We start from the raw sequence: 12,212 nt of genomic DNA on the forward strand, positions 1-12,212 counted from the left end.
TATATATTTTTTTTTAAATCGCGAGGTGCGCGCACGGAGCGCGCACGCCGAACCGTGGGTGCTCGGTGCGTGAAGCGCACCGAGCGCCCACAGAGCGCGCACGGTGCGCGCACGGTGAAAAACCTGAAAAAAAAAAAAATAATAAATACATAAATTTAAAAAACCGTACAAATTCACTGAAAAAACCGTAGGTTTCACACACGTTATAGTTACGAATTAGCATTTAAAAAACCTTGCAAATTCACTTAAAAAACCATAGGTTTCACACATGTTATAGTTAGCTGGACATTTCACTCGTAAAAAACCAATGAAATTCCCCCGTTATAGTTAGTGCAGGCAACTATAACTCACGCGACCGCAATCCTCTGCTGATGACGTCAGATATTACATCACTGATGACATATGTGTCTTTATGAAAAATAAATATTTGTAATATATGTATAGCTAAAGATTAATGGAAGAAGACATGGGTAAATACGTGTCTAAATACAGTGATGTAATATCTGACGTCATCAGCAGAGGATTGCGGTCGCGTGAGTTATAGTTGCCAGCACTAACTATAACGGGGGAATTTCATCGGTTTTTTACGAGTAAAATGTCCAGCTAACTATAACATGTGTGAAACCTATGGTTTTTTAACTGAATTTGCAAGGTTTTTTAAATGCTAATTCGTAACTATAACGGGTGTGAAACCTACGGTTTTTTCAGTGAATATATATATATATATATATCGAAGTAAGCTCCCAACCTCCTGTCTCTCCTCTCATCAGAATCTAGGACTCAAGGAGACAAGCGCCACGACTCTGTCAGAATAGAATTTTCTATATTTTGATTTAGCCAATGTGCAGGAGAAGAACAGAACTAGGCGTTTCGGCCGTAGGCACAGGGTCACACAGAATGTCCCTTGTAAAGGGACCACCCCAAATTTCACACCCTGCAATTTAAAAACAGCAAGCAACTGGACAACTAACTTCAACATCAGTTACACTTATTTAACAGTTGTTTACCACAAAGAGCTGCTCCTAGTGTGATAACCCAAACGAGTTACAGGAACGTCGTGAGTGTGGGCATCTCACAAAAAATTACGGACTGGTCTCACACACCACCTGGTGTCATGCTTCACCATTGACCAGTCCTCGCCCTCTAAAACCTTCGTTTGATAGAGGGCGGGCATACACTTGACGACAAGGATGCACTTCTAAATAACTAAGTGGGGGCCTGTGAGAAAGTGAGTGGGGCTAAAAACCATTACAGTGATCAGAAATGTTTTAATGTAGCTGAAAACTGTATGATATTAAAATCAACGTGACGGTGATGGGGGAAATTAGTGTTCCCTAACCGTGTTGCAAATGGTTGACATGTTTCTGCCAAAGCGGCCCAGTTGGGTCCATGGCATTCATCAGGACCTAATAATATATGTGGGCTCCGTTCTTACCAAGAGGTGGTAAGATGTTACCACTGTGTGGGTGTGGTAAAGACCATACTTCACTTCCTAGAATGCTTCCTAAGGTGAAGCCCTACTTAAATGGACAACTTGTCCCATGGGGGAAGGAGGCGGAGGTAATCCAATTTTATTTGTCACCTTGTGACACGTTTTCTATTACTCCTGTATCCTGTCAGTCCGCTCTCGATCCTCCCGATGTGGTCTTTACCATGGGACAAGTTGTCCATTTAAGTAGGGCTTCACCTTAGGAAGCATTCTGGGCCGCTTTGGCAGAAACATGTCGAAAATGGCAAATTTAAAGTTTCTGATGGATACATCTGCCTGTGGATTCCTCACCTTTTGAATTACCCCTGCACCAGCATTCCATGGAAACTTTTTTCTAGCTCTCCCACGTCGATGAGGACATCACAATTTCACGGCTCCGCTCGCGACTCCGTATGACGTCACCGGAGCCACAAGTAGACCTCGTCGGCGTGCTGACGTCAGTTCCCTTTTTTCTGCACCGTCGACGCGTAACGGTTTTCTGGGACTCTCTCTTTTCTTGACAGTTACTTTGTTATTTGCTGTTTTCCTTACTGTAGCAGTGTTTTGGCGACATCGAAGGAGTCGGGTTTCAAGCCCTGCAGAGTGTGGGGGTCATATGTCTATTACTGACCCCCATGAAGGCTGTTTGTGGTGTCTTTCTTCAGACCAGAGACTGCTTCAGTTTTTTGGAAGATGAATCCGAAGTCTTTGAAGGAGTGTGAGGCTAACCTTTTTATGGCGAAGGCAAAAAAGGAGAAGTGGGGCCGAAAGAGATCGAAGTCTAAATCCAATTTGTCGACCTCGCATACTTCGAAGTCGAGGAAACATAAGAAGAAGAGAAGGCACGGTTCCCAAAGTCGTTCATCGAAGGATTGAGCTCAGAGGTCACCATCTTCGGCTTTGCGACGTCGTTCTAAAGACTTCATCTCACCGTCGCCTTCTCCTCAAGTGACTCCGGCTCACTCTCTGACGTCAAGGGGTTCTCCGGCGCAGTCACTGACGCTGAGGGGTTCTCCAGGGTCAGGGTTATCACCGATGCCAAGAGATTCACAGGATTCATAGGTTGTCTTCTCCTGTGCCTGCGACCTCACCTGTTTTGGGTCCGACGGCCCCGATGCCAACTCGGCCTCGAATGTTTTCAGTCTCGGCTCCTTATGCACCCTTTCATGGACCTGGGTCGGATCCTTCGCATTTTGTTAATGCGATGTACAGCATGTTTGCCAGAGCAGCTTACCCTACCGGTGCACCATCGGGCCCCATGGGTCCGCTTGCTTTCAGTTTGGGTATTCCACAGCAATATGCCCAGGCACCCTTCATGCCCTTTATGCCGATAAATATAGAGAAAAGGTCCCAGAGCATAAAAGCTTGTAAAGCATTAACAAAATCAACATCAAAAATACTTAAACAATTACGTGATGGCAAAGTGTTATTTAATCACACTTAGCAAAATACACATTTTTGAGAAATAAATCAACACTGATCAAAAGTGCAAGGTGCCAAGGAGGGGGAGGGTGGTGAGTGAAGTGAGGTAATAGGGCAAGTGACATATAACGTTTTGACACTGTCACAAATCAATTGTTGGGCATATAACTCTATGCCGCACAGTCAAGATGAAATTCATTCCTTGGATATACATTCATTTACAGAACCATGTACATTTGAAAAAACACAGTGCACATTGCACTGTTGAAGGTACTGGTAAGGTTGTATGTCGATGTTTCGACCCCTAAACCCAGGTAGGTTGATTGGATCCTTACTAACGGGGTCTTCTTCAGGACAGAAGTGACGGTGTAACGGGGAGGAGGGGCACCGTGTTGGAAGGTTAAAGCATAGTAGATAGTGGCTTGGCGTCAAAAGGCGCAAGGGCTGGAAGGCTCCAAATGGGGTGGGGGTGAAGTACACTTAGTCCAGATCAAATCATTCTGGAAGCATTAATTACTCCAGCATCACTCGCCGTGGATAAACCATCGGTGGAAAGGTGAAATCAATCACAGAGAGATTGGCCTCATTACTCGCAGGAGGCTGCTGTCCTCCGAAATGAATGAGAAGGCGCTGCAATGGGTCCGCTTGCTTTCAGTTTGGGTATTCCACAGCAATATGCCCAGGCACCCTTCATGCCCTTTATGCCGATGGCGCCGTCTTGGCAGTTTCCGGCTCCGAGGTTTTTGATGTCATTTTCTCTGTCTCCGGCGCCATCTGGTGGACCTTCTTCCTCTTGGCTTTGTTCGGCGCCGATGCCTTCATCGGAGGCTCTTCCATCGACGCTTGGCGCCGCCGACGCCGGTCCCGAAGTTGCGGTCAAGAAGAGAGGCCCAAAGGCTGTTGGAAGAGGAGTCAGGAAGCTGAAGAAGGGAAAATTGATGAGACTGTTGATGAGTTTGAGGGCTTTAAGGAGGGGAGTGGTCTAGACACTTCCCCGGAGTGGGAGCTTTCATCACCAAAGGCCTCTCCTTCTCAAGATGTGGCGCCTTATCATGCTGTGATCAGGAAGGCTGCTGAACTTTTAGACCTTCAATTGCCCACAGCTGAGTTCAGGCCTAATATTCTTACGGAAGTTTTACATTCCCCATCTTCTGTGGTTGAGCCTCTTTTGCCTTTTTTTGAGGCTTTGACTGAGCTAGTTCTTGAGGTGTGGCAGAAGCCCCTTTCTGCTCCTGCTGTTTCGAGGTCGGTGGCAAGGAGATATAGGCCTGCTCCTGGTGATCCTGCTTTTCTCTCTGCTCATCCTTCACCACAAAGTTTAGTAGTGAAGGCTTCCTGTTCTAAGCAGTCGAGGGGTTCTTTTCCTCAGGCTCCTGCAGAGAGTGACTCTAAAAAATTGAAGCAGACTGCCAAGAAGGTTTTCTCTTCCTCCAGTATTGCATTGAAGTCCACCAATGCTACGTGCTTGTTGGGGAGGTATGGTCACGCCCTAATGGATTCGGCCAAGTAGTTGGCTCCCAAATTACCGGACAGTGATTGTGGCTCCTTTTTAGAAGTGCTGGCAGATACGCAGGCGGCAGCTCGTCAGGTTATCCAATCTGGTCTGGATACTGCTGATTCGGTGGCCAGGGTGATGGGTGTCAGGCCGTGACGTAACGAGCCGCGCCTACCTCCGACAACCCGTCGGAACTACCTTTCTCGGCTGCCTTTTCGGAAGGGGAGGAGCCACGAGTATAAACTCGCGTACGACGCCGGGTGCGTCGTACGTGATACTGACCAGATTGATACTGACCAGATTGCCAAACGGACGCTTGGCAAGGAGAATTCCACGTTCTCGAGGAGAACGCAACGAGCGAGAACTTTCGCCGGACCTGGGCTCGTTTCTGAGCCACCGTCTTGCTCCGTCGCTCGGCTGAGCGGGAGTTGGATTCTTGGGACCATTTGTTGGATTCTTGGGACCTTTTGCCGACGTAGCGGAACTGCCGCGGACCTCCCTCGGAAGCGAGAGCACTCGTAGCGACGTGCCAGAACCCCACAGGCTGCACACGGGGGACACCGTTCCTGGGCAGGGATTTTCCTGGAAGGACTCTGAGAGCCCTGGGCCTGCCGACAACCTGAGGGGTAAGTCTCTTGACTCCCGGTTCGGAGGTTGAGAGAAGTTGTTCCCACTTTCCGGATACCTTAGCCATCGCTTCCGGTGAGGAAGCGTGGAGGCTCGTTTCTTTCCTTTTCACTAGCTCTGGGACAGGCTGTGAAGCCTTTCGACGTCTGCCTCAAGAGGCCGCTGTTCAAGACTATGTACAGGGTCGGTGGGGTTTAAAACATTGTCGAAAGAACCTACTGTTTCCCGCGTTCTGCACTCTCATAACCAGCTTCAAAACTTTGTTGCATCATCGGACATCCCGGAGGGGGGGTTTTCCGTTTGTCTTATTTCCTGATGATTGAGGCTGGCCGAGATATTCTATACTTTACAACAAAACTTTGTTGCATCATCGGACATCCCGGAGGGGGTTTTTTCCGTTTGTCTTATTTCCTGATGATTGAGGCTGGCCGAGATATTCTATACTTTACAAGGGGCTAGGAAGGGACTTCTCATTGGGGTGAGACGCATCTTACATTCAGCACTACCAGGAAGAGAGAAGACTGATGGTACAAGAAGGTCTTAGCGAGAATGAAATGAGAGTAGTCAGGGAATGATCTGTTGCTAACCTGTGTATTTTCTCTCGTTTCAGATATCCCTTCCTTTGCAGCCCCTTCCCTACCCTATCCCTCGCTTGATTACCTTTATACTCTGTAAACACTTGTATAGTCAGAGTGTGGGGAAATCAGGAGGTGGACCCATATGAGCATCACCCTGATCCCGAGGAGCTCGGACCAACCGTGACAATGGGTTCCTGTATTGCCTGGCTCAGGTCTTCTGGGTTCTCGCCGGATGTGCAAGCCACCCTCCTCGATTAGCGGTTTGATGGGTCAAACCTCTTTGGAGAAAAGGCCGATTCTGTGCTGCAGAGGTTTAAAGACAGTCGGGCCACTGCGAAATCATTGGGTCTTCAATCTCAAACCAGGGGTTTTGGATATAAGAGATACCGTGCTTTTGGTAAGGTGGCTTCCTTTCGTGGTCGTCAACAACCTCGGCAGCAACAGCAGAATCCTCTGTACAGGTCTTACAGAGGAAAGGGTGGAGGTCGTCTGCGAGGTGCATCCCATCAACTCTCCTCCTCCTCTTTTTCCTCTCTTGCCCCCACCACAAGTGCCACAGGAAAGCATCTCTAGATCCCCATCTTGGAGCACGCTGGTCCTGTAGGGGATCGGGTGTCCCATTTTCTACAAGATTGGAAATCTATCACTTCAGACCTCTTTTGAATCTTGTGGAAAATGGGTACGCCCTTCCCTTCCGGGAGTTCCCTCCTTTTTACCCTCCTCGCCAGGGTTGGTGTTCAGAGGACCATTTGCTGCTTCTGCAGCAGGAGGTTCTTGCCATATTGCAGAAAGGTGCGATAGAGGTAGTTCCGGAGAAGGAAAGGGGTCAGGGATGCTACTCCCGGTATTTCCTGATTCCCAAGAAGGACGGCAGAGTAAGGTCTACCCTGGACCTCAGGGTCTTGAATTTTTACCTCAAACAGGAGAAATTCAAGATGTTGACCCTAGCTCAGGTTCTTCAAGCGCTGCAACAAGAGAACTGGATGGTGTCGATCGACTTGCAGGATGCTTATTTTCAGATCCCCATCCTGACGTCGCACAGGAAGTAGCTCCGTTTTACGGTGGGGTCTCAGTACTACCAGTTTGCAGTCCTTCGTTCGGTCTTACTTCCGTGCCTCGAGTCTTCACAAAGTTGATGGCAGTGGTGGCGGCTCATCTCAGGAAGTCGGGGATTCCTGTTTTCCCCTATATGGACGACTAGCTGCTCAAAGCAAAGTCGCCGTAGATGGTGCATCATCATCTGCACGTGACAGCACGGCTGTTGATCGACTTGGGTTTCTCAATAAATCTGCCCAAATCTCACCTGGTGCCCCCACAGCGTAACCTGTTCATAGGGGCAGTACTTGACACAATTATGTGTTGAGCTTTCCCGCCTCTGCAGAGGATTCTTGACATTCAAGAGATGATTCCTTTGTTTCACGATGGAGAGGTTGTTCCTGTCCTGAAGGTCCTACGCCTGCTCGGTCTGTTCGCTTCCTACATTCTATTGGTCAACCATGCGCGCTGGCACATGAGGGCTCTTCAGTGGTGCCTCGGCAGGCAGTAGTATCAGCACAACGGAGATCTCAAGGAGATGGTCAGGATCTCCAGAGACACTGCAGCAGATCTGACTTGGTGGAGTGTGGAGGGTAATCTGTCGCAAGGAAAGCCCTTTTATCTTCCATCACCAGTGGCCACAGTAATCACGGATGCCTCCACTCTAGGGTGAGGCGCTCATCTGGGGAATCTGAAGATCAAAGGCCTTTGGTCTCCAGAGGAAAGGTTGTTTCGTATCAACTTGCTGGAATTGTGGGCAATACGTTTAGCTCCCAAGGCTTTTCTTCCCACCTTTCGTGGTCAGTCAGTTCAGGTCCTGACAGACAACACTACTGCGATGTGGTATATAAACAAACAGGGAGGAGTAGGGTCGCATCGTCTCTGCAGCGAGGCTCTGTGGCTCTGGTCCTGAGCTCAGGACCATCAGATTTGTGTTATGGCAAATCATCTGGCGGGAGTGCTAAATGTGCGTGCGGACAGTCTCAGTTGGTGCTTTACGGCCGATCACAAGTGGCAGCTTCATCCGGAGGTGGTCCATCTCATCTTCAGGATGTGGGGATTTCCTCGGTTGGACCTCTTTGCCACTCATGAGAACATGTACTGCCCGTTGTCCTGCAGTCTCCAGTTTCCGATGCAGGGAGCGTTGGGGGACGCGTTTCAGTTGGAATGGGGTTTACAGCTTCTTTACGCGTTTCCTCCCATACCCTTGATTCCTCGGGTTCTGAGGAAGATTCGCCAAGACCGGGCCCAAGTCATATTGATCGCCTCGGATTGGCCAAGAAGGGCGTGGTACACAGATTTACTTCACCTCTCATCGTGCCCCGTGCTCCGTCTCCCTCTGAGGGCAGACCTCCTCTTGCAGTCACAGGGGCAGGTTCTACACCCCCAACTCCAGAGCCTGCACCTTCATGCCTGGAGACTGAACGGGGCAATCTGAGTTCTTTCTCTCTCCCTCCGGATGTGGTGGACGTTATTTTATCATCTAGGAGATACTCCACCAAATCTATTTATTTCGCCAGGTGGTCCAAATTTGTGAAATGGTGTGGAGAGAGGTCCATTGATCCTTTAAAGGCCCATTTTGTCTGATGTGTTGAGTTTCTCTCTTTCCTTGGTGACTATTTGTTTGCCTTGTCGGCTTTCCTTTGTTTGCCGGACCAGCCATCTTTATTTAAATCTCCAGTTGTTATGAGGTTCATTAAGGGTCTCACCAATAGGTTTCCACCCATTCCCTTCATTATGCCTCAGTGGGATTTAAATCTTGTACTCACTTTCCTTCTGGGTTCTCCGTTTGAGCCTCTTCATAGTTGTCCGTTGAGGCTTCTTTTTTTCAAAACGGCCTTTCTGATCGCTATTACCTCGGCCAGGAGGGTAAGTGAGCTTCAGGCTCTTAGTTCCAAACCTCCGTTTTAACCATTCATGCAGAAAAGGTGGTTCTCTGGACCAGGGTTGCATTCCTGCCTAAGGTGGTTACTCCTTTCCATCTAGGGCAATCCCTTACCTTACCTACCTTCTATCCTCCCCCTTACCCTTCCAAGGAAGAGGAGAGACTTCATCGCCTGGATCCTAAGAGAGCTATCAGTTTGTATCTGGACAGAACAAAGGATCTCAGACTGGACAATCAGCTCTTTGTGGGCTATGTTGGTCGAATGAAGGACAATGCTGTTCACATGCGAACACTCGCCAGGTGGATCATCTTGTGAATCAAGATCTGCTATGCCTTGGCCAAGAAGGAGCCTCCTGAAGGAATTAGAGCTCATTTCACCAGAGCTAAGTCTTCTTCTTCTGCTTTGGCTGGAGGTGTTCCTGTTGTTGACATTTGTAAGGCAGCAACTTGGGCCTCCCTCCACACCTTTGTGAAGCATTACTGCTTGGATTCGGAGGTTAAGAGGGATGGCCATTTTGCTCGCTCTGTGCTTCACGATTTTTCGCTATGAGTTGGTGGACACGCTGCTCCGGGAGTAGGACTGCTGTGAGATTCAATTCAAAATGTGAGGAATCCACAGGCAGATGTATCCATCAGAAGAACAAGTTACTTACCTTTGCTAACGCTTTTTCTGGTGGATACAGTATCTGCCTGTGGATTCCTCACTGACCCACACGCCTCCCTGTTGTCCACCTTTGTATACCAAAGGAGTTAGTGTTTATTTAACATGGTTGTTTCCTTATGTCTTTTGATTGCTTCGCTATTGGTGTTTAAGAACTGCTTAGTTTTTTTAGCTTTTCCTATTTTTCTTTATGCTGTGTGTATTTATGTATAAATTGTACAGTATGTATATTTCAATTATGTTGTTGGTCCACCCGTTCGCCTCGGAGGCACAGAAAAAATGGGTGGAACTGACGTAAGCACGCCGACGAGGTCTACTTGTGCCTCCGGTGACGTCATACGGAGTCGCGAGCGGAGCCGTGCAATTGTGATGTCCTCATCGACGTGGGAGAGCTAGAAAAAAGTTTCAGTGGAATGCTGGTGCAGGGGTGCAGGGGTATTTCAAAAGGTGAGGAATCCACAGGCAGATCCACCGAAGGTAAGTAACTTGTTCGTCAGTGCTCAATACCTGTTCCCGCTAAGTACCCGCTCGATAATATACGCTACCGCGGAGGAGGTTTGCAGAAGGTTCTGTGGCACTCTACAGAAGTACACCTGAAAGTTGTTGTGAATTTATTTATGTGCGGTGCTTTGAGGTGGAGAGATCACCCACTCCCCAGTTGGACGACCAAAATCACCCAGTTTCTCCAAAATATTGGTTTCCCAGCACACGCTAATGTCAACATGTATTACATAAATAACAGGTATCAACAATTTTTGTCTTTCTTTGTATTTGTTAGGTTTATTCTCATATGTTCTTGTTTAGTTCTTTTTTTATCCTCTTTTAAGCCAACACGTGTTTCGTCGCCCATGGCAGGTGGCCGTGACTTCTTCAGGACTGTTTCAACTGAATGGTTAGTGTTATCATTTAACCATTTGTAATTCCGTCCCGGTTTCCCCAAATAGTTCCTTGTCTTCGTTAGTTTTTCTCTCACAATCGTGCCAGTATTATCCCTTATTATTTGTTGTCATCAATTTTACTGCCCTCCGAGTGTTTGCTCGTGCAGCCTTCCTTCGTCCCAGCGAGTACGCTTTGACCTGCTCTATAATACATGTTTTTGGGTGTAAACTGCACATTCTGAGAGCTACCATTGCAGGTCTGATATTATAATTACATCAACCAGTAAAAGCAGTTAAAGTGTTAGTGCTTGTAACAGTACATGATATGATTGTACAAATAGGGAGGATTATTTGAAAAAGTGCTAGTGCTTGTTGCTTTCACAGTATATTGGGAGTGACTGTTCCCCAACTTAATTAAGTGTATCTCTTAACTACTTGCACTTTCCTTCCGAAGTTGGGCTGAGATATATACAAATCAACAGTCCAAAAATCCACCACTGTCACTTAGAATACACATATTAGCTGGCAATATAGGATACTCCAGGTTAATTTCTGCCGCTCTCCCCCATTTAAACAGGACGCCACCGCGGACGCGCAGCAGCTTCTGGTGAGGTTGTGTGTGTCGTATTTTCCTTGTGTTATTGCTGTGTAGGGATTTTACTGACTTTCGTCACATTTAAATTCTACGTGTACTAATTGCGTTTCCTACCTGTTCTGTGCCTCGGGACTCGCCCTGTTCCACCGCGGCTGTGTGCTGTTTGCATGGAGGGCGTGCACTTGGCTTCTTTGCCCTGCCTATTGGTGACTCATTTCCGAGGCTGGAGGGGGCGGGTTAATTTCTGCCGCTCTCCCCCATTTATACAGGATCCCATCACGGACGCGCAGCGGATTCACTGCTGGCGCGCCAAAGCCCGTGCGCACCTGGACGTCGCCAGACGTCAGACATGCTGCCGGTTATGCTGGGGGTAGGCTATGCTACTCCTATATGGAGACCTTCAGGCTATCAGGAAACTGGTTAGCCTCTGCCACCATCTTTCATGTAATTTAGTGGAGGGTCCGTTCTGCTGTATTAAATGCGGCTTTAATTCTTGGCCTATTACTTGTTCTCCTATTGTCTCCTCTCCCCATGCATACTATCAAACTTCTAAGTCTTAACTGCCGCTCCTGAGCGAAGCACTATGCTGAGGTGCATGACTTGTTGCAGGATGGATCTCCAGACAGCCTTTTTAGGTCTCGGCTGCGAAAGGCTGCGCTTGCGCAGTCTCGCTCCGAGATTTAATGAGTTGGAGTGACTTTGAGAAGAGGGGCTTGCACCCGCCCCTCTTCTATCCTGTTCTCCATTGGCTGGCCTCTTAAATGCTGGCCAGCCACTGGAGAAGAGGTCCAGTCACTCCGTTGAAGCCCCGTCTTTTTCGGATCGGGGGGCGTGTTTTTTCGTTGCTTTTCGCAGGGCGTGTTTTTCTCTCCTCCAGCCAATGGCAAGAGGAGAGAAAAAGAAACACGCCCCCGAATCCGAAACCGAGGCTGCGTTTCTCCGAGGCATTTCTGCTTGGCCTCGGAGAAAGGCGGTGGTGTCCCGGCGTCCGTCTAGAACCCTCCCTCGGCCCCCACCTTCCGTCTTTCTCGCCTTGCCTTCCATGTCTGCATCTTCTCACCCTCCCACCACCTCCGGGTGCCTCTCCACTCGGGTTCACTCTGCAGCCTCTCTCCCGGAAGAGCCCTTCCTTTCCTTCAGCGGCGCTGTGCAAGATGGCGGTCCAAATTTCCAAGAAGAGGAAGGTGAGCCGTGTTTAATGTTGAAACGGTAACTTCTGGTTGAAGAATGCCCTCTAATAACACTGGGACAGTGTTCCCCTGATTTGGCAGATCGCTGTGGCCCTGCAGTTGTTCTTTTATCATGTTTTGATAGCTAAGGATGGCGTCGGATTGCGGCTGGTGGCGGTGTTTTGCTCCCCGCCTTAGACATCGCCTGTGTCAGTACAACCTGCTGAGCGTGGTTTGCATGACTGTCTGCGGGAGGGTGTGGATGCCTCGCTACTATAATTCACGGTAACCACATGGCGTTGACTAGACGCTGCCCTACAACGTATTCCTTTTTTCGTGGAAAGTGCAATGGTGTCTTAAGTTGGAAAGTTTGTACTAATAGCGTATTAGACCGTCATT

Source organism: Triturus cristatus, chromosome 6, assembly GCF_964204655.1.
Source record: "Triturus cristatus chromosome 6, aTriCri1.1, whole genome shotgun sequence".
Taxonomy (NCBI): Eukaryota; Metazoa; Chordata; class Amphibia; order Caudata; family Salamandridae; genus Triturus; species Triturus cristatus.